The 22,001-nt window shown below is 45.3% G+C and overlaps 1 protein-coding gene across 4 annotated transcripts in view; it reads left to right on the top strand.

Annotated features, from left to right (window-relative positions):
• The window catches only part of pex7 (peroxisomal biogenesis factor 7), a 248,511-nt gene that overhangs the window by 78,647 nt on the left and 147,863 nt on the right, over positions 1-22,001 (top strand). The gene's annotated exons all lie outside the window — the stretch shown is intronic.

The raw sequence follows: 22,001 nt of genomic DNA, 5'->3' as shown, positions 1-22,001 counted from the left end.
TCTTCAAAGGAACTTTCTAAAGCAAGCCCTACTGTTGTGCCAAGGTTTATTTTCTTCAAGACTGGTTGCAGACACTTTTTCTGAGAATAGGGAGTTAATTTTCAACCTCACCCGTTGTAGAACCTGTCTCATTTTTGTTTCTTTAAAATGAGTCGAATGACAATTGGTGCGTGATCCGCTCATTCAAATTACTATCCAGTGACGAATTTGAAAATTGCACCGACGGTGTTGTTTCAGCTGTGGTATATTAAATGGCTTTATTTTGCCATTCCTGTCACTGCACTTGCAGAATAAAACTAGGGAACATAGTCTTAGAATAAGGGGCCGCCCATTTAAAACTGAGATGAGGAGAAATTTCTGAGGGTGTGGGGGGCGCCACCGACTGTCTGCCGACTTACCAGTCCGGCCTTCCTTTATTTTTTTCCACGGGGTCTGCGTTGCGATGATGCAGCCCGGCACTCCGCTTCTGTGCCGGGCTGCGGCCACGACACCCAACATCCCCGGTCGCCAAGTGGAGGCTCCTCGTACCACTATAGAGCAAGCAGCGTGCCCTCCCCTTTAATGGAAGGGGAGGGCCCTGTGCCCGCGTCAGCGCTACACGGAGAAGCCGACACTGCGCTCCATTTCCTCTCGGAGGCGGTAACCCCAATTTCACTGCCGGAGTGGGACTTCTGCGCTGGGCGCAGGAAGTCCCGCCTCACCAAGGTTATCGCCCCAAACGGGGGGATACGCAATTTCGTCCTTAGACACGCTTGACTGCCCCAAATAACTTGCATAATAATAGCTACAAGCTCCACTTTAAAACCACAGCCATTCGCAAATTATGAACTCGGGACAACCTTCAAATCAGCAAGTCTGTTTGCAACTGAAAATACTGCACACCCAGGTAAATGAGCAGGGACAATGGGTGAAAAAAAATGTCTTTTGTGCAATGGAGATTTCTTTACCTATCATCCATAGCAGCAGCGAAATTCCTCTATCTCTGGAATTGAATGTTGCACGGTTCTATCCCGGGGATAATGGGGTTTCTCTGCCGCCATGCATGCTGGGTAAAGAACTCCCCATTCACAAAAGCCGGAACTTCTCAGAAATGACCACCAGTCTTGCAAAATGGGGCTTGGGTCTCCAGGGCGCTGCCACTGGACATTCTTGTTATTGAGAGTGTCATGTATTCAACTGTCATTGTAATCCATATATAAACTGACCTCAGTTGTACACCGTGAGAACACTGACCACTAGGTGGTGAACTTGTGGGAGACACTCCTAAACTGGACTTTCAGGTATAAAAGGGGAAGCTCCACCGACCTTCATCACTTCAGTGCTGAAATAAAGGTTACTGGTTACAGAGTGACCTTCTCTAAAGTATGGGCCTCGTGTGCATTTGTACTGTATAGTAAGGACATATCATTGGTGACGAGGAACTAGGATTTAAACCATGCGAGCATGGCCACTAGCAGCACAGAAGAGAGGTACTGTGTTGGTGATGATTGGGACGATTTTATTGAGAGACTACAGCAAAGTTTCGTCACTAAGAAATGGCTGGGACAGGATTCGGCCGACAAACGCAGGGCTCATCTCCTGACGGTTTGTGGATCCAGGACGTACTCCCTGATGAAGGACCTTCTAGCGCCAGAGAAGCCGGCGGACAAGACTTTTGACGAGCTCAGTAAGTTGATCGGGGAACACTTTAAACTGGCGAGCAGCATGCACATGGCGAGACACCGGTTTTACACGCACCGGTGGCGAGAAGGGCAAAGCGTTCCAGACTTCGTGGCAGACCTCCGCCGACTGGCAAGCCTATATAAGTTCCCAGATGCATGCAGAGCGGAGATGCTGCGAGACTTTTTTATTGAGGGCATCGGGCACGCTGGGGTTTTCAGGAAACTGATTGAGACCAAAGACTTGACCCTGGAAACGGCGGCTTTGATGGCCCAAACATTTATCTCAGGGGAGGAAGAGACCAGAATGATGTTTGACAAAAATCTTGGTTTAAATGCAGCAAATGGACAGGGAGTTAACATTGTTAACGCGGCACACAGTTCTCCAGGCAGACAAGGGCAATCGGCATTAGGTGAGTGGGCAAATGCATGGCAGATGAAGTATAATGTGGATAAATGTGAGGTTATCCACTTTGGTGGTAAAAACAGAGAGACAGACTATTATCTGAATGGTGACAGATTAGGAAAAGGGGAGGTGCAAAGAGACCTGGGTGTCATGGTACATCAGTCATTGAAGGTTGGCATGCAGGTGCAGCAGGCGGTTAAGAAAGCAAATGGCATGTTGGCCTTCATAGCAAGGGGATTTGAGTACAGGGGCAGGGAGGTGTTGCTACAGTTGTACAGGGCATTGGTGAGGCCACACCTGGAGTATTGTGTACAGTTTTGGTCTCCTAACCTGAGGAAGGACATTCTTGCTATTGAGGGAGTGCAGTGAAGGTTCACCAGACTGATTCCCGGGATGGCGGGACTGACCTATCAAGAAAGACTGGATCAACTGGGCTTGTATTCACTGGAGTTCAGAAGAATGAGAGGGGACCTCATAGAAACATTTAAAATTCTGACGGGGTTAGACAGGTTAGATGCAGGAAGAATGTTCCCAATGTTGGGGAAGTCCAGAACCAGAGGTCACAGTCTAAGGATAAGGGGTAAGCCATTTAGGACCGAGATGCGGAGGAACTTCTTCACCCAGAGAGTGGTAAACCTGTGGAATTCTCTACCACAGAAAGTTGTTGAGGCCAATTCACTAAATATATTCAAAAAGGAGTTAGATGAGGTCCTTACTACTAGGGGGATCAAGGGGTATGGCGAGAAAGCAGGAATGGGGTACTGAAGTTGAATGTTCAGCCATGAACTCATTGAATGGTGGTGCAGGCTAGAAGGGCCGAATGGCCTACTCCTGCACCTATTTTCTATGTTTCTATGTCTATGTTTCTATGACATGCCTGAGCATGTAGTCAAACCCAAAGGGGGAATTCAATAGAGACAGTGGCTAGCTGAACGGCGATTCATGCCATCGCAAGGGACAATGCGGCCAGTAATGGGGCCATCAACACCTGTCAATGGTGTGTTTAAGGACAGTGACAGAGACAGTCAGAGACGATCGACTGGTAATGGACCTTTGTTTCTAACAACGGCTCATGTTGGAGGTGTGGAGGCAAACACCCAGCCAGAGCTTGCAGGTATCAGCAATATACCTGCAGAAATTGCAACGTCAGCGGTCACTTGGCGCGTATGTGCAGGAAGCCTGCAGCCAGGTTGATGTACGAGGAGGACGGGCCCGATGTAAGCCCTACGAGGCCAAATGGGCACTGGAGGAAATCACTGGAAGCTGAAGTTCAACGAGTTCATGTGGAGCACATATACAGTTCATACACCAGGACGCCACCAATAATGATGAAAGTGCTCCTCAATGGCATCCCAGTATCAATGGAACTAGACACGGGGGCCAGCCAGTCCCTGATGAGTATCAAACAGTTCGACAAGTTGTGGGTGTCCAAGGCCAGGAGGCCAAAATTATTGCCGATTGACGCACAGCTATGGACATACACAAAGGAGATCATTCCGGTGCTAGGCAGCGCCATGGTAGTCATCACCCACAAAGATTCGGAGAACAGGTTGCCACTCTGGATTGTCCCGGGGGACGGTCCCGCACTGCTGAGGAAGAGTTGGCTTGCTGTCATGAACTGGAAATGGAGCGATGTCAATGCAATTTCTGCTGTGGAGTGAATATCATGCTCACAGGTCCTGGACAAATTTGACTCACTATTTCAACCCGGCATTGACACTTTCATGGGGACCAAGGTAGTGATTCACATAAACCCGGATGCCAGGCCAGTACACCACAAGGCCAGAGCGGTGCCGTACGTGATGCGGGAAAAGATGGAAGGCAAATTGGACCACCTGCTGAGGGAAGGCATCATCGCACCAGTCGAATTCAGTGACTGGGCGAGCCCGATTGTGCCGGTGCTCAAGGCGGATGGGTCGGCCAGGATATGTGGTGATTACAAGGCCACCATCAATCTGGTGTCACTCCAAGACCAGTACCCGCTTCCGAGAGTGGAGGACCTCTTTGCGACGCTATCCGGTGGCAAACTTTTTTCAAAATTGGACCTGACCTCAGCTTACATGACCCAGGAGCTGGTAAGTGAGTCGAAGAAGCTGACCACCATCACGACACACAAGGGGTTGTTTGAGTACAACAGATGTCCGTTCGGGATTTGCTCGGCCACCGCGATCTTTCAATGCAACATGAAAAGTCTCCAAGTCGATTCCAAGGACGGTGGTTTTTCAAGACGACATCCTCATCACGGGTCGCGATACTGAAGAACACCTCCACAACCTGTGGGAGATGCTACGTAGACTGGACCAGGTAGGTCTGCGACTGAAAAAGGCGAAGTGCGTCTTCCTAGCTCCAGAGGTAGAATTCCTGGGGATGAGGGTAGCAGCAGACGGGATCAGACCAACTGCATCCAAAACTGAAGTGATCCAGAGAGCACCCAGACCCCGTAACACGACGGAGTTGTGTTCGTTCCTGGGGTGAACTATTTTGGTAACTTTCTTCCCAAATTGAGCACGCGATTAGAGCCACTACACATGCTCCGACGCAAAGGTCACGAATGGGTCTGGGAGGACAGCCAGGAAAGGGCTTTTGATAGAGCACGCAATTTGTTATGCTCCAACAATCTGTTAACGCTATATGACCCATGTAAGAAACTTGTTTTAATGTGCAAAGCGTCGTCCCATGGGGTCGGGTGTGTGTTGCAGCATGTTAATGCCAAGGGTCAGTTATAGCCGGTAGCTTATGCCTCCAGAAGTCTGTCTCAGGCAGAAAGGGGCTACGGGATGGTAGAAAAGGAAGCGCTTGCATGTGTATATGCAGTAAAAAAAAATGTACCAGTACCTGTTTGGCAGAAAATTTGAGCTGGAGACAGATCACAAACCCCTTACGTCCCTTTTGGCTGACAACAAGGCCATAAATGCAAATGCGTCGGCCCGCATACAGAGTTGGGCACTCACGTTAGCTGTCTATGACTACACAATTCGGCACAGACTGGGCACTGAAAACTGCGCCGATGCACTCAGCAGGCTCCCACTAGCCACCACCGAGGGGGCAACCGAGCATGCTGCTGAGATGGTCATGGCTGTTGAGGCTTTCGAAAGCGAAGGCTCACCTGTGACAGCCCGTCGGATCAATGTCTGGACAAATAGAGACCCGCTACTGTCTTTAGTCAAGAAATGTGTCCTGAATGTGGACTGGGCAGCCACGTACGGGGCATGCCCTGAGGAATTTAAACCATTTCACAGGCGCAAGGATGAACTCTCGATTCAGGCTGATTGCCTACTATGGGGGAACCGAGTCGTCATGCCCCAGATGGGCAGAGAGGCATTCATCCGAGAACTCCACAAGGAGCACCCGGGCATTGTCATGATGAAGGCAATTGCCAGGTCACACGTTTGGTGGCCAGGGATAGATGCAGACCTGGAACTTTGTGTTCGCAGGTGCTACACGTGTGCCCAGCTGGGCAATGCGCCCAGGGAAGCCCCCCTTAGTCCCTGGTCCTGGCCCGCCAAGCCATGGTCACGCATCCATGTGGACTACGCAGGTCCCTTCATGGAAAAAATGTTTTTGGTTGTCGTAGATGCCTACTCCAAATGGATCGAGTGTGACATTCTCAATTCAAGCACATCCTCTGCCACGGTAGAAAGTCTACGGGCAATGTTCGCCGCCCATGGTCTACCGGACGTCTTGGTCAGCGACAATGGCCCGTGCTTTACAAACATTGCGTTCCAGGACTTCATGGCAGGAAATGGTATCAACCATGTTAGAACGGCACCGTTCAAGCTGTCCTCAAACGGCAATCGGAACAAGCAGTGCAGATAATCAAACAGGGGATGCTCAGAATCCAAGGGGGTTCCCTCCAAAGCCGCTTATCACACGTCCTGTTGGCCAATAGATCCCGACCACACTCGCTCACAGAGGTTCTACCCGCAGAGCTGCTAATGAAAAGGACGCTCAAAACCAGGCTATCCCTCATACACCCCACCATGAAAGAAATTGTTGAGAGCAGGCACCGGTCACAATGTGACTACCATGACGGGAATGCGAGGGCGCGATATATTGATGTCAATGACCCTGTCTTTGTCCTCAACTACGCTGCAGGGCCCAAATGGCTCGCAGGCACTGTGATTGCCAAAGAGGGCAACAGGATTCTGGTAGTTAAACTTACTAATGGACAAATCTGCCGTAAAAATGTGGATCAAACAAAAAGGAGGTTCAGCAACCCCATAGAAGAAGCAGAGGAAGAACACAATGTAGATTTCACTCTACCACAGGTGACCGAACACCGGAACCAAGTGGAGGAGAGCCCAGTCACTGTGGGCAGTCCGGACAGGCCTGAGGCACCGCAAACAGCAGACACTCAGGCCAGCGCCCAACAACCGGAGCTCTACAAGGGAGCGTAAACCACCAGAGACTTAACCTGTGATCCCAATAAGACTTTGGGGAGGAGGTGATTCAACTGTCGTTGTAATCTATGTATAAACTGACCTCAGTTGTACACCGTGAGAACACTGACCACTAGGTGGTGAACTTGTGGGAGACACTCCTAACCTGGATTTTCAGGGTAGAAAAGGGGAAGCTCCACCCACCTTCATCACTTCAGTGCTGAAATAAAGGTTACTGGTCACAGAGTGACCTTCTCTCAAGTATGGGCCTCGTGTGCATTTGTACTGTATAGTAAGGACATATCAGAGGGAGTGCAGCAAAGGTTCACCAGACTGATTCCCGGGATGGCAACCTGTTGTTAACCTGTGGAATTCTCTACCGCAGAAAGTTGTTGAGGCCAGTTCGTTAGATTATATTCAAAAGAGAGTTAGATATGGCCATTACGGCTAAAAGGATCAAGGGGTATGGAGAGAAAGCAGGAAAGGGGTACTGAGGTTGAATGATCAGCCATGATCTTATTGAATGGTGGTGCAGGCTCGAATGGCCGAATGTCTTACTCCTGCACCTATTTTCTATGTTTCTATCAACCTGGTCTGAATGATTGACTCAGTTTTTTTTTGATTCGGCTTCTCACTGGATAAGTCAGTCACTTGTTAGAACTTTGCGAAAGTTTAGATGAAAGGGCTTACTGAGTGAGTTGTGAACATTTATGTTTGCCTGATGTGACTAATAAATGATAAAATACAGCTGTGTGAACATTTTGTGCAAAGAATAAATGACCATTTACAGGGCAAGTTATAGTATTAAGTAATTTCACCCATGGTCTTCACTCAGAGAGTGGTGAGAGTGTGGAACTCACGACTACATGGAGTAGTTGAGACGATAAGCATAGATGCATTTAGGTGGAAGCTAGATAAGTTCATGAGGGAGAAAGGAATAGAAGGATAAGTTGATAGGGTGAGCTGAAGTAAATAGATTAGGAGGAGGAGGCTCGTGGGGAGCATAAACACTGGCCTGTTTCTGTGCTGTGAATTCTTCGTGAATTTCACGAGTGCTGATTGTTGGGATGGCTCTGCCTGCATCGTACCTCTACTTTCTCTTTGTCTCCAGTGAAGGCAGAGAAAACATTTGCAAATCCTACAATCAGGTGGACTGTGAAGGGAGAAAGACATGGAAATGAGACTATGAAAAAGAAATAAGGAAGAATATATTAATGTCTCCCGGTAACAGATGCAGCTTGCTGCTTTTAACCATGCTTATGGCTTTGCTGTTAGTGGATGTCTTGGATGTATTGCTTAGGCTGAAAATCGCACACCTAGGATTTGTCTGATGTTGAAAGCTCTGATTATTTAACTCTAAGCAGCTGGAATCTGTAGATGACATTTCCATGGTCCCAGCTGCATAGGAAACATCATGTTCCATGGAATATTTGATCTATGTCTATACTTTTCCCTATAGCATTCAGCCCTGTTCCAAATGAGATATTTTGGGGCAGGGGAGTAAGGAAATTGTTTTTTTTTTAAATGTCACACAGACCGAACATAAACCTAAATTCTGACTTTATTTTCCCCTCCCACAAATAAACACCCAATTTCCACTCAGCAACCTAATTAATTCAGGAACCTGTGTAGAGGAATCACAGTATAAACCTATGTCATACTGTTCTGTGGCACAGCAGATTGATTCACTGATGTGGTGAACCAGGTTGTCACACGAAGCACTCTTATACTGTTTCATTCTGTTATTGCCAAGGAAAGCCTTGAGACCATGGTTTAAAAAAAAACATTTTGTTCACGTGACTGCTAATGGTCCGTAAAAGCTTGCAAGAAGGAAAGACTTACGTTTATATGGTGTCTTTCACAACCACCGGACATCTCCAAGTGCTTTACAGCCAATGAAGTACTGTTGTAATGTGGGAAAAATGTGCCACAAAATTATTCTATAAATATGTTCTGCAGCTAACAGTTCGATTTAAAAAAATTTAAATCCAATTTGTGTGATTACACAGATGTATTAACCAAAGGGCCGCTTTTAACTCTGGGTGAGAATCAGGTGAGTGGGGACTGAAGCGGGCAGCGAACCATACGGCTCCCCCAGAGTGCGAGTTAAAATCTCCCGGACCTCATTTGACTGCCCATTTCTTGGATGCAAAGTTTCACCGAGTTTTTTCTCCTTTTCGTTGCCACGGATTTCCTGGGCAGGGGTTGGGTATGTAGGTGCAGCCTATCAGTCGTGTAAATGAGGTGAGGGAAAGGTGTTCCTGGCTTCCTGCCTCATTTTCCAATTCATTTGATTGTCCCTGTGTTGGGGCACCTTGAAAACTGTCTGGTGCAATACCCACCCCTAGATCCTAGCAGCCTGGATGGCTTCTGTGGGGCCCAGACTGAATGTATTGATGATATTTGAGCTGTGTACATTTATAGGCATTTGTGCTTGTGCATTTGAGAAACAACTGCAAACCACATGCCAAATATAATTGAAATGTTCTCCTCACCACCATGGGGCACTGACACCAGTACTGGGGAAAGAGGGAGCTGTTCCGTTAGAACGGGCTCCACTTGAACCAGGCTGGGACCAGTGTTCTGGCAAATCGAATAACTAGGATAGTAGACAGAGCTTTAAGCTAATGAAGGGCAGGGGCGGGGAGGATTTAGGAAAGAGTAAATTTAAAAGCAGCAAGAGGAATGTCAAGCCTCAAGAGCAGAGTTTGGGGTAAAAATAAGCGGAATGGGTCAGGAAGGGACATAGAGAGTAACAAAGGTAATAGGGCATCACTGACTACAGTGACATCATTCACAACAAAATAGATGAATTAATAGTGCAGATAGAAATGAATAGGTTTGTTGTAATAGCGATTACAGAGACGTGGTTGCAAAGTGACCATGGTTGGGAACTAAATATTCCAAGATACCTGTAAACTTTAAGAAGAGATAGACAAAATGGAAAAGGAGGAGGGGTAGCCCTGTTATAAAAGGATGGGATAAAGACAATAGAGAGAAAGGATCTTGGCTTGGAAAATCAAGAAGTAGAATCAGTTTGGTTGGAGCTAAGAAACAGCAAGGAGCAGAAAACATTGGTGGGAGTGGTTTAGAGGCCCCCAAACAGCAGTGGTATTGTAGGGTACAGTATAAATCAGGAAATTAGAGGTGCATGTAACAAAGGTAGTACAATAATCATGGGGGGACTTTAATCTACATATAGACTGGGCAAACCAAATTTGCAGTCATAGTGTGGAGGACGAATTCGTGGAATGTATACAAGATGGTTTTCTAGATCAGTATGTCAATGAACCAACTAGAGAACAGGCTCTTTTAGATCTAGTATTGTGCAATGTGATAGGGTTAATTAATAACTTTGTAGTAAAGGGGCCATTAGGGAAGAGTGACCATAATATGATAGAATTTTACATTAAGTTTGAAAGTAATTCAGTTAAATCCGAAAGTAGGGTCTTAAATTTAAACGAAGGAATCTACATAGGTATGAGGGGAGAATTGGCTACGGTAGATTGGAAAACTACGTTAAAAGATATGACAGTAGGCAAGCAATGGCTAGCAAGTTCCAGGTGTAGTAGAGAGGTCCAGATGGTTCTTGGTACTGCAGAGAGGTCCAATAGGTGGGCCCTGGTTGATATCCGTGCAGCATGGGTTTATGCTTTGGGGGATGGGAAATGCACCTGTGTTTAGGGCCAGGATGGACTAAAGCTTAAACTTAGACTTAAACAGTGTTTGATGCCAGAGTCCTCTCGGGCGGCGGCTCAATCTGTGGAGGCGAAAGCAGCTGGAGGAGCTGTGGTGGAGCCGCTGTCGGACATGTGGCGCCGGTAATGGCGGTGGCCACTCTGACTTTTCTCATGACCCTTCGAAAAGCTAAAATGGAGTAGGGCCCCAGTGTCCCTCATCCCCATCCCTTATCACACCTCAGATCTCCCACCATCTCTCCAGAAACATAGAAACATAGAAAATAGGTGCAGGAGTAGGCCATTCGGCTCTTCGAGCCTACACCGCCATTCAATGAGTTCATGGCTGAACAGGCAACATCAGTACCCCATTCCTGCTTCCTCGCCATACCCCTTGATCCCCCTAGTAGTAAGGATTACATCTAACTCCTTTTTCAATATATTTAGTGAATTGGCTTCAACAACTTTCTGTGGTAGAGAACTCCACAGGTTCACCACTCTCTGGGTGAAGAAGTTTCTCCTCATCTTGGTCCTAAATGGCTTACCCCTTATCCTTAGACTATGACCCCTGGTTCTGGACTTCCCCAACATTGGGAACATTCTTCCTGCATCTAACCTGCCTAAACCCATCAGAATTTTAAACGTTTCCATGAGATCCCCTCTTATTCGTCAGAACTCCAGTGAATACAAGTCCAGTTGATCCAGTCTTTCTTGATATGTCAGTCTCGCCATCCCGGGAATCAGTCTGGTGAACCTTCGCTGCACTCCCTCAATAGCAAGAACATCCTTCCTCAAGTTAGGAGACCGAAACTGTACACAATACTCCAGGTGTGGCCTCACCAAGGCCCTGTACAACTGTAGTAACACCTCCCTGCCCCTGTACTCAAATTCCCTCGCTATGAAGGCCAACATGCCATTTGCTTTCTTAACTGCCTGCTGTACCTGCATGCCAACCTTGAATGACTAATGTACCATGACACTCAGGTCTCGTTGCACCTCCTCTTTTCCTAATCTGTCACCATTCAGATAATAGTCTGTCTCTCTGTTTTTACCACCAAAGTGGATAACCTCACATTTATCCACATTATACTTCATCTGCCACGCATTTGCCCACTCACCGAACCTATCCAAGTCACTCTGCAGCCTCATAGCATCCTCCTCGCAGCTCACACTGCCACCCAACTTAGTGTCATCCGCAAATTTGGAGATACTACATTTAATCCCCTCGTCTAAATCATTAATGTACAATGTAAACAGCTGAGGCCCCAGCACAGAACCTTGCGGTACCCCACTAGTCACTGCCTGCCATTCTGAAAAGTCCCCATTTACTCCTACTCTTTGCTTCCTGTCTGCCAACCAGTTCTCAATCCACGTCAGCACACTACCCCCAATCCCATGTGCTTTATCTTTGCACATTAATCTTTTGTGTGGGACCTTGTCGAAAGCCTTCTGAAAGTCCAAATACACCACATTCAACTGGTTCTCCCTTGTTCACTCTACTGGAAACATGCTCAAAAAATTCCAGAAGATTTGTCAAGCATGATTTCCCTTTCACAAATCCATGCTGACTTGGACCTATCATGTCACCATTTTCCAAATGTGCTGCTATGACATCCTTAATAATTGATTCCATCATTTTACCCACTACCGATGTCAGGCTGATTAATTACCTGTTTTCTCTCTCCCTCCTTTTTTAAAAAGTGGGGTTACATTGGCTACCCTCCACTCCATAGGAACTGATCCAGAGTCTATGGAATGTTGGAAAATGACTGTCAATGCATCCGCTATTTCCAAGGCCACCTCCTTAAGTACTCTGGGATGCAGACCATCAGGCTCTGGGGATTTATCGGCCTTCAGTCCCATCAATTTCCCCAACACAATTTCCCGACTAATAAGGATTTCCCTCAGTTCCTCCTTTTTACTAGACCCTCCAACCCCTTTTATATCTGGAAGGTTGTTTGTGTCCTCTTTAGTGAATACCGAACCAAAGTACTTGTTCAATTGGTCTGTCATTTTTTTGTTCCCAGTTATGACTTCCCCTGATTCTGACTGCAGGGGACCTACATTTGTCTTTAGTAACCTTTTTCTCATTACATATCTATAGAAGATTTTGCAGTCCATTTTAATGTTCCCTGCAAGCTTCCTCTCGTACTCTATTTTCCCTGCCCTAATCAAACCCTTTGGCCTCCTTTGCTGAGTTCTAAATTTCTCCCAGTCCCCGGGTTCGCTGCCGTTTCTGGCCAATTTGTATGCCACTTCCTTGGCCTTAATACTATCCCTGATTTCCCTTGATAGCCACGGTTGAGCCACCTTCCCTTTTTTATTTTTACGCCAGACAAGGATGTACAATTGTTGTAGTTCATCCATGCGGTCTCTAAATGTCTGCCATTGCCCATCCACTGTCAACTCCTCAAGCATCATTCGCCAATCTATCCTAGCCAATTCACACCTCATACCTTCAAAGTTACCCTTCTTTAAGTTCTGAACCATGGTCTCTGAATTAACTCTTTCATTCTCCATCCTAATGCAGAATTCCACCATATTATGGTCACTCTTCCCCAAGGGGCCTCGCACAACGAGATTGCTAATTAATCCTCTCTCATTACGCAACACCCAGTCTAAGATGGTCTCCCCCTAGTTGGTTCCTCGACATATTGGTCTCGAAAACCATCCCTTATGCACTCCAGGAAATTTTCCTCCACCGTATTGTTTCCAGTTTGGTTAGCCCAATCTATATACATATTAAAGTCACCCATGATAACTGCTGCACCTTTATTGCATGCACCCCTAATTTTCTGTTTGATGCCCTCCCCAACATCACTACTACTGTTTGGAGGTCTGTACACAACTCCCACTAGCGTTTTCTGCCCCTTGGTATTCCGTAGCTCCACCCATACCGATTCCACACTATCCAAGCTAATGTCTTTCCTTACAATTGCATTAATTTCCTCTATAACCAGCAACGTCACCCCGCCTCCTTTTCCTTTCTGTCTATTCTTCCTAAATGTTGAATACCTTTGGATGTTGAGTTCCCAGCCTTGGTCACCCTGGAGCCATGTCTCCGTGATGCCAACCACATCGTATCCGTTAACTGCTATTTGCACAGTTAATTCGTCCACCTTATTCCGAATACTCCTCGCATTGAGGCACAGAGCCTACAGGCTTGCCTTTTTAACACACTTAGACCCTTTAGAATTTTGCTGCAAAGTGGCCCTTTTTGTTTTTTGCCTTGGGTTTCTCTGCCCTCCACTTTTACTCATTTCCTTTCTGTCTTTTGCTTCTGTCTCCATTTTGTTTCCCTCTGTCTCCCTGCATTGGTTCCCATCCCCCTGCCATATTAGTTTAACTCCTCCCCAACAGCACTAGCAAACACTCCTCCTAGGACATTGGTTCCGGTCCTGCCTAGGTGCAGACCATCCGGTTTGTACTTCGAAGAGATCCCCTCTCATTCTTCTAAATTCCAGTGAATATAAGCCTAGTCGATCCAGTCTTTCTTCATATGTCAGTGCTGCCATCCCGGGAATCAGTCTGGTGAACCTTCGCTTCACTCCCTCAATAGCAAGAATGTCCTTCCTCAGATTAGGAGACCAAAACTGCACATAATACCCAAGGTGTGGTCTCACCAAGGCTCTGTACAACTGCAGTAAGATCTCCCTGCTCCTATACTCAAATCTTCTCGCTATGAAAGCCAACATGTCACTTGTTTTCTTTACTGCCTGCTGTACCTGCATGCCTACTTTCAATGGCTGATGTATCATGACACCCAGGTCTCATTGCACCTTCCCTTTTACTAATCTGTCACCATTTAGATAATCTGCCTTCCTGTTTTTGCCACCAAAGTGGATAACCTCACATTTATACACAATATACTGCATCTGCCATGCATTTGCCCACTCACCTAACCTGTCCAAGTTACCCTGCAGCCTCTTAGCATGCTCCTCACAGCTCACACTGCCACCCAGCTTAGTGTCATCTGCAAACTTGGAGATATTACATTCAATTCCTTCGTCCAAATAATTAATGTATATTGTAAATAGCTGGGGGCCCAGCACTGAACCTACTAGTCACTACCTGCCATTTTGAAAAGGACCGGTTCATTCCTACTCTTTGCTTCCTGTCGGCCAACCAGTTCTCTATCCACGTCAATACATTACCCTCAATACCAAGTAGGATTTGCCAGTAAATATATGTGATCTTTATTATCTAAGGAGAGCTAGTTAATTAAATCGGCCGTTTGCTGAATAGCGGCTGGGTGTGTTGTGCTAAGGTTTAGAATTTAGTTCTACTCGATGGTTGCAAGTGTAACTAGAGGGATGGCAGGGCAGCTTAGTCCCGTGGATTGCACATCCTGTGGCATGTGGGAAGTCCTGGGTACTTCCCGCAGCGGGGATGACCATGTGTGCGGATGGTGTATCCAGTTGCACAATCTCGAGCTCAGTGTTTTGGAGCTTGAGCGGCAGCTGGGGTCACTGCGGTGCATCCGCGAGACTACGAGCAACGTGGATAGCATGTTTCAAGAGGCGGTCACCTCACAGCTTAAGAGTGTGCAGGCAGAGAGGGAGTGGGTGACTGCCAGACAGAAGGGGAGGACTAGGCAGGTAGTGCAGGAGTCCACTGAGTCCATCTTGCTCTCCAACCGGTACTCTGTTCTGAGTACCGATGGGGGCGATGGTGGCTCTGGGGAGTGCAGCCAGAGCCAAGCCCATGGCACCACGGGTGGCTCAGCTGCACAGGGGCTATAATGGTAGGGGATTCAATAGTCAGGGGAGCAGACTTGCGTTTCTGCGGCCGCAGACGTGACTCCAGGATGGTATGATGCCTCCCTGGTGCCAGGGTCAAGGATGTCACTCAACGGCTGCAGGGCATTCTGAGGGGAGAGGGTGAATAGCCCGAGGTCATGGTCTACATCGGTACCAATGGCATAGGTAGGAAGAGGGATGAGGTCCTGCAGGCAGAATTTAAGGAGCTAGGAGAGAGATTAAAAAGCAGGACCTCAAAGGTCGTAATCTCTGGATTACTCCCAGTACCACGAGCTAGTGAGTACAGAAATAGGAGGATAGAGCAGATGAATACGTGGCTGGAGAGATGGTGCAGGCGGGAGGGCTTTAGTTTCCTGAGACATTTGGACCAGTTCTGGGGGAGGTGGGACCTGTACAAGCCGGACAGGTTGCACCTCAACTTAGCCGGGACCAATATCCTCGCGGGGGTGGGGGTGGGGGGGGTTGCTCGTGCTGTTGAGGAGGGTTTAAACTAGCTTGGCAGGGAGATGGGAACCTGAAAATAGATTCAGTAGGGAGGGGAGTAAAGCTGGAATTAGAAAGCAAAAATAAAGGAAAGTGAGTTTGAAGCAGAGAGGAAATAAATAGGAAAAAAGGGTAAAAAAACAAACTTAAAGGCACTTTGTCTAAATGCACACAGCATTTGTAACAAAATAGATGAGTTGACAGCACAACTTGAGACAAATGGGTATGATCTGATAGCCATTACAGAGACGTGGTTGCAAGGTGACCAGGACTGGGAATTAAATATTCAGGGGTACTTGACAATCCGGAAGGACAGACAGAAAGGAAAAGAAGGTGGGGTAGCTCTATTGATAAAGGATGGAATCACTGCATTAATAAGAGACAATATTGGCTCAAATGGTAAGGGTGTTGAAACAGTTTGGGTGGAGATAAGGAACAATAAGGGGAAAAAGTCACTGGTGGGCGTAGTCTATAGGCCCCCTAACAGTAGCAACTCTGTTGGCCGGAGCATAAACCAGGAAATAGTGGAGGCTTGTAAAAAGGGAACAGCAATAATCATGGGTGATTTTAGTCCGTATTGATTGGACAAATCAAATTGGTCAGGGTAGCCTTGAGGAGGAATTCATAGAGTGCATAAGGGACGGGTTCCTTGAGCAGTATGTTACGGAACCAACCGGGGCAGGCTATCTTAGATCTGGTCCTGTGTAATGAGACAGGATTAATAAACAACCTCCAAGTAAAGGATCCCCTTGGAATGAGTGATCATAGCATGATTGAATTTCAAATCCAGATGGAGGGTGAGAAAGTTGGATCTCTAACCAGTGTACTAAGCTTAAATAAAGGAGACTATGAAGGTATGAGGGCAGAGTTGGGTAAGGTGGACTAGGAAAATAGATTAAAGGGTAGGACGGTTGATGAACAGTGGTGTGCATTTAAGGAGATATTTCACAACTGTCAAGAAAAATATATTCCAGTGAGGAGCAAAAGGTGTAAGAGAAAAGATAGCCATCCGTGGCTAACTAAAGAAATAAAGTACGGCATCCAATTAAAAACAAGGGCATTCAAAGTGGCCAAAACTAGTGGAAGGACAGAAGACTGGGAAGCTTCTAAAAGCCAGCAAAGCACGACTAAAAAAATGATTAAGAAAGGGAAGATAGACTTTGAAAGTAAACTAGCACAAAATATAAAAACAGATAGCAAGAGTTTCTATTGGTATATAAAAAGGAAAAGGGTGGCTAAAGTAAATGTTGGTCCCTTAGAGGATGAGACCGGGGAATTAGTAATGGGAAACATGGAGATGGTAGAAACTCTGAACAAATATTTTGTATCAGTCTTTACTGTAGAGGACACTAACAATATTCCGACAGTGGATAGTCCAGGGGTTATAGGAGGGGAGGAACTTAACACAATCACAATCACTAAGGAGGTGGTACTCAGTAAGATAATGGGACTAAAGGCAGATAAATCCCCTGGACCTGATGGTTTGCATCCTAGGGTCTTAAGCGAAGTAGCGGCAGGGATTGTGGATGCATTGGTTGTAATTTACCAAAATTCCCTGGATTCTGAGGAGGTCCCAGCAGATTGGAAAACTGCAAATGTAAAGCCCCTATTTAAAAAAGGAGGCAGACAAAAAGCAGGAAGCTATAGACCAGTTAGCCTAACATCTGCAGTTGGGAAAATGTTGGAGTCCATTATTAAAGAAGCAGTAGCAAAATTCGGTCAGGCAGAGTCAGCATGGATTTATGAAGGGGAAGTCATGTTTGACAAATTTGTTGGAATTCTTTGAGGATGTAACAAACAGGGTGGATAAAGGGGAACCAGTGGATGTGGTGTATTTGGACTTCTAGAAGACATTTGACAAGGTGCCACATAAAAGGTTACTGCACAAGATAAAAGTTCACGGTGTTGGGGGTAATATATTAGCATGGATAGAGGATTGGCTAACTAACAGAAAACAGAGAGTCGGGATAAATTCTCTGGTTGGCAACCAGTAACTAGTCGGGTGCTGCAGGGATCAGTGCTGGGACCCCAACTGTTTACAATCTATATAAACGACTTGGAAGAAGGGACTGAGTGTAACGTAGCCAAGTTTGCTGACGATACAAAGGTGGGAGGAAAAGCAATGTGAGAGGAGGACACAAAAAATCTGCAAAAGGATATAGACAGGCTAAGTGAGTGGGCAAAAATTTGGCAGATGGAGTATAATGTTGGAAAGTGTGAGGTCATGCACTTTGGCAGAAAAAAATCGAAGAGCAAATTATTATTTAAATGGAGAAAGATTGCAAAGTGCCGCAGTACAGCGGGATCTGGAGGTACTTGTGCATGAAACACAAAAGGATAGTATGCAGGTACAGCAAGTGATCAGAAAGGCCAATGGTATCTTGGCCTTTATTGCAAAGGGGATGGAGTATAAAAGCAGGGAAGCCTTGCTACAGCTATATAAGTTATTGGTGAGGCCACACCTGGAATACTGCATGCAGTTTTGGTTTCCATATTTACGAAAAGATATACTTGCTTTGGAGGCAGTTCAGAGAAGGTTCACTAGGTTGATTCCGGGGATGAGGGGGTTGACATGAGGAAAGGTGTTGAGTAGGTTGGGCCTCTACTCGTTGGAATTCAGAAGAATGAGAGGTGATCTTATCGAAACGTAGAAGATTATGAGGAGGCTTGACAAGGTAGATGCAGAGAGGATGTATCCACTGATGGGGGAGACTAGAACTAGAGGGTATGATCTTAGAATAAGGGGCCGCCCATTTAAAACTGAGATGAGGAGAAATTTCTTCTCCCAGAGGGTTGTGGATCTGTGGAATTCGCTGTCTCAGAGAGCTGTGGATGTTGGGACATTGAATAAATTTAAGACAGAAATAGACAGTTACTTAAATAATAAGGGGATAAGGGGTTATGGGAAGCGGGCAGGGAAGTGAAGCGGAGTCCATGATCGGATCAGCCATGATCTTTTTAAATTATGGAGCAGGCTCGAGGGGCCGTATGGCCTACTCCTCCTATTTCTTATGTTCTTATAAGGTGCCACACAAGAGGTTATTGAACAAAATTACGTCTCAAGGGATTGGGGGTAATTCACTTGCATGGATTGAGGATTGGTTAACGGACAGAAAACAGAGGGTAGGAATAAACGGGTCATTTTCGGGTTGGCGTGCTGTAACTCGTGGGGTGCAGCATGGATAGGTGCTTGGGGCCCCAGTCTATTCACGCTCGATATCAATGATTTGGATGAGGGGACCAAATGTAATATATCCAGGTTTGCTAATGATACAAAGCTAGGTGGGAATGTAAGTTGTGAGGAGGATGCAAACAGACTTCAAGGGGATATAGACAGGCTAAGTGAGTGGGCAAGTACGTGGCAAATGGAAAATAAAGTGGAGAAATGTGAAGTTATCCACTTTGGTAGGAAAAACAGAAAAACAGAGTATTAAATGGTGAGAGATTGGGAAATGTTGGTGTTGGAGAGGGACTTGGGTGTCCTTGTCCACAATTCATTGAAAGTTAACATGCAGGTACAACAAGCAATTAAGAAAGCAAATGGTATGTTAGCCTTTATAACGAGGGGATTTGAGTGTAAGAGTAAAGATGTCGCTGCAATTATATAGGGCCCTGGTGAGACCGCACCTGGAATATTGTGTACAGTTTTGGTTGCCTTACCTAAAGAAGGATATACTTGCCATTGAGGGAGTGCAACGAAGATTTATCAGACTGATTCCTTGGATGGGGGGATTGTCCTATGAGGAGAGATTGAGTCGACTCGGCCTATATTCTCCAGAGTTTAGAAGAATGACAGGTGATCTCATTGAAACATACAAAATTCTTACAGGGCTTGATAGGGTAGATGCAGGGAGGATGTTTCCTCTGACTGAGGAGTCTAGAACCAGGGGTCACAGTCTCAGAATAAGGGGTCGGCCATTAGGACTGAGATGAGGAGAAACTTCTTCATTCAGAGAATGGTGAATCTTTGGAATTCTCTCCCCCAGAGGGTTGTGGAGGCTCAGTCTTTCAGTATATTCAAGACAGAGATCGATAGATTTTTGGATATTAAGGGAATCAAGGGGTATGGGGATAGTGCAGGAAGGTGGAGTTGAGGGAGAAGATCAGCCACAATCTCATTGAATGACGGAGTGGGCTCGAGGGGCCGAATGGCCTACTCCCGCTCCGAATTCTTATGTCCTTATCACCACTTTTATGTGTTCTATTTTATTTGGCATTCGTTCTGTTTATCAGGATTTTACTTCTTACCTATTTCACTTTTACTGGTTACCTTGAACCATTTTTTGTACTTTAAATATCTACGTTTGGGACTGCACCTCGAAAGAAAAAATGGCCTGGATTTCACTGCTATCAGCAAGGACTGCAGCAGTGCCTCCTGTGCCGGAGCAGGGCATCTTCTGATAGCAACTTCTCTATTTCTGTATTTAACTGCGTGTGTGCGTACTCCAGAAGTTGCTGTCAGATTTCTTCCATTACAACTGATAACCTCACCGTTATTCTCATCAGAAATTCTGGGCCAATATAACGAGAGACAGTGAGGTGCTGTTGGGTAAAGTGCATATACTTTATAAGCTGACTTATTAGTTTAAATAAGGAATGCAGGATGAGAATTTTTTTGTATTATAATGAAATGTAAAATAGGTTTTAGATGAGAAAATGTACCTGTAGCTCTTATTGCAGTACAGTGCACTAATAAGCCACAACAACTCCACCTCGGGAACTAACTGTAAAATGGATCATTTGGTACTCTTACCTGCTATAATGAAGGCAATTACAGAGAATTTTAGAGATGAATCCCTGTGGACTGAACACAATAAGCTTCTTATTTCTAGTTAATGTTTAACATTACTGTCATTAAAGCAGTACAATTGGGTGTAGTAGCATGGATGACATTTACATGAGAAACAATGAGGGTAGTTTTGATTTTTAGAAATATATTTTTTAAAGCTTTTGACACAGTGCTGTTTTGGCTTATATTGAGCTGCCTAAATACTAAAGCAGAAGGAAATGTCCATTTTAAGATGCCTTTTTTTGCACAACAGTAACGTGCAGTGCGCAACTTTATACGTGTAAACATCAGGGCATTGAATTTCCTCTGAGCACAACCTGGATGTTAGATCCAAAAATGCACTCATCCTGTATCCATTCTACTGATAAGTTATGGCATTACAGTATTGTCAATGGATCGAAAACTACATGAGCAATCAGGCCAAGGAAAACGGTCAACGAGCTCCATATATTTCCTCTAAGTATGAAAATTTAAGTTTCAACTTACTCAATCATCATTCAAGAACCTGTGATTGGGGAAGCTTTTCAGTTTTTAATTTGAGTTAAACACATGCCATAAAAATCCATTTAAATAAACAGAAAATGCAATGCACATCTCAGCGAGGATAATTAAAAACAGCCCAAAAAATTGCAACAAGTCACCAGAAAAATTACTCTTCTCTTGCTGTACCTGAAAATCTGGTTGTGATTTCAAGACAACCTCTGAACCAGTGCAATTGCAGGAATCTCACGTATAAGGCTCTTGTAACTTGAGGATGAGGCCATTATTATGGGCTGAGATGCGTTCGGGCAGAGGGATCGATAGGCGATTGTAAAAGATCAAGGAGATTTCAGCATATTGTACTTGCGTGCGTAACTCCCGGTCTTTTAGGCCGTGTATTTGATTTACACCCAGATTGCGCGCGTATCTGAGCTCAAAAATGCAGTAAATTCCAGGCCAGGAATGTTAAAATATACGAATGCCATTAGATATGCTATTTCCAAGTGGATTTAATGTGAAGAATTAGAATTTTGTGAAAGTTCCGTGCTGCTACGAGTGATGCACGGCCTGTCTGAATTCTTTAAAACGCGTAGGTGTCCAGGTTCATGCAGAGTTGTTGGAGACTCATCTTGGCAGGGAAAACAGACTTGGCCTCAAATCTTCAAACCCCATAATGAAGATGTGTCAGTTGTGCTCCAGTATCATAGCCCAGCCATTTTCTAGTTATTTATATTGAATACGTAACCAGTCTAAAAGTTCCCAAATGTGCTATAATTTGAGATTTTACAATCAATCAGTATACACAACACAGTTAACCAAAACCTCACCTTGCCTATAAGTTAGAAGATACTTAACAGTAGTTCATATCATGAAGGATTTTTTCCCATTAAATAAGTTCTAAAATATAAGGTTAAAAAAAATTCATAGGTAATGAAAAGCAACATCTTACGATAATCCTTTATTACATGGATACTAAGATCTGAGGAGATTTCATCTGAATGTACTGAAGTAAAAATACATTTTCCTGCTCCCCAAATGCTGCAGCTGTTGCCATGAACAAAGCATATTCCTAAATTATTCTCCTGCTCAGAGCATTTTTGGGGAAGATGAATTCTCCCTTTGAGGAAGATGCTGGCATTATTGAAAATGTGCTCTCAAAACATTGCAATATCTGATTGTCTTCACTGTGTGCTGCAAACAGACACCGTTCCTGGGTTCCCTACTTTGTTGTGCCTTATTTCTGAAGAATATCTTTGTACAAAAAAATAATTGACATTCAGCAGACTCATTTTTAGAGAAAATAGTAAAGTCCTCAAATGGTTAAACACTGTTCAACCTGAGTGCTTACAATTCAGATGGTAACTTGCTA

This window comes from Pristiophorus japonicus, chromosome 7 (genome assembly GCF_044704955.1).
Source record: "Pristiophorus japonicus isolate sPriJap1 chromosome 7, sPriJap1.hap1, whole genome shotgun sequence".
Classification (NCBI taxonomy): domain Eukaryota; kingdom Metazoa; phylum Chordata; class Chondrichthyes; family Pristiophoridae; genus Pristiophorus; species Pristiophorus japonicus.
This window is presented reverse-complemented; position numbering and strand designations above follow the sequence as displayed.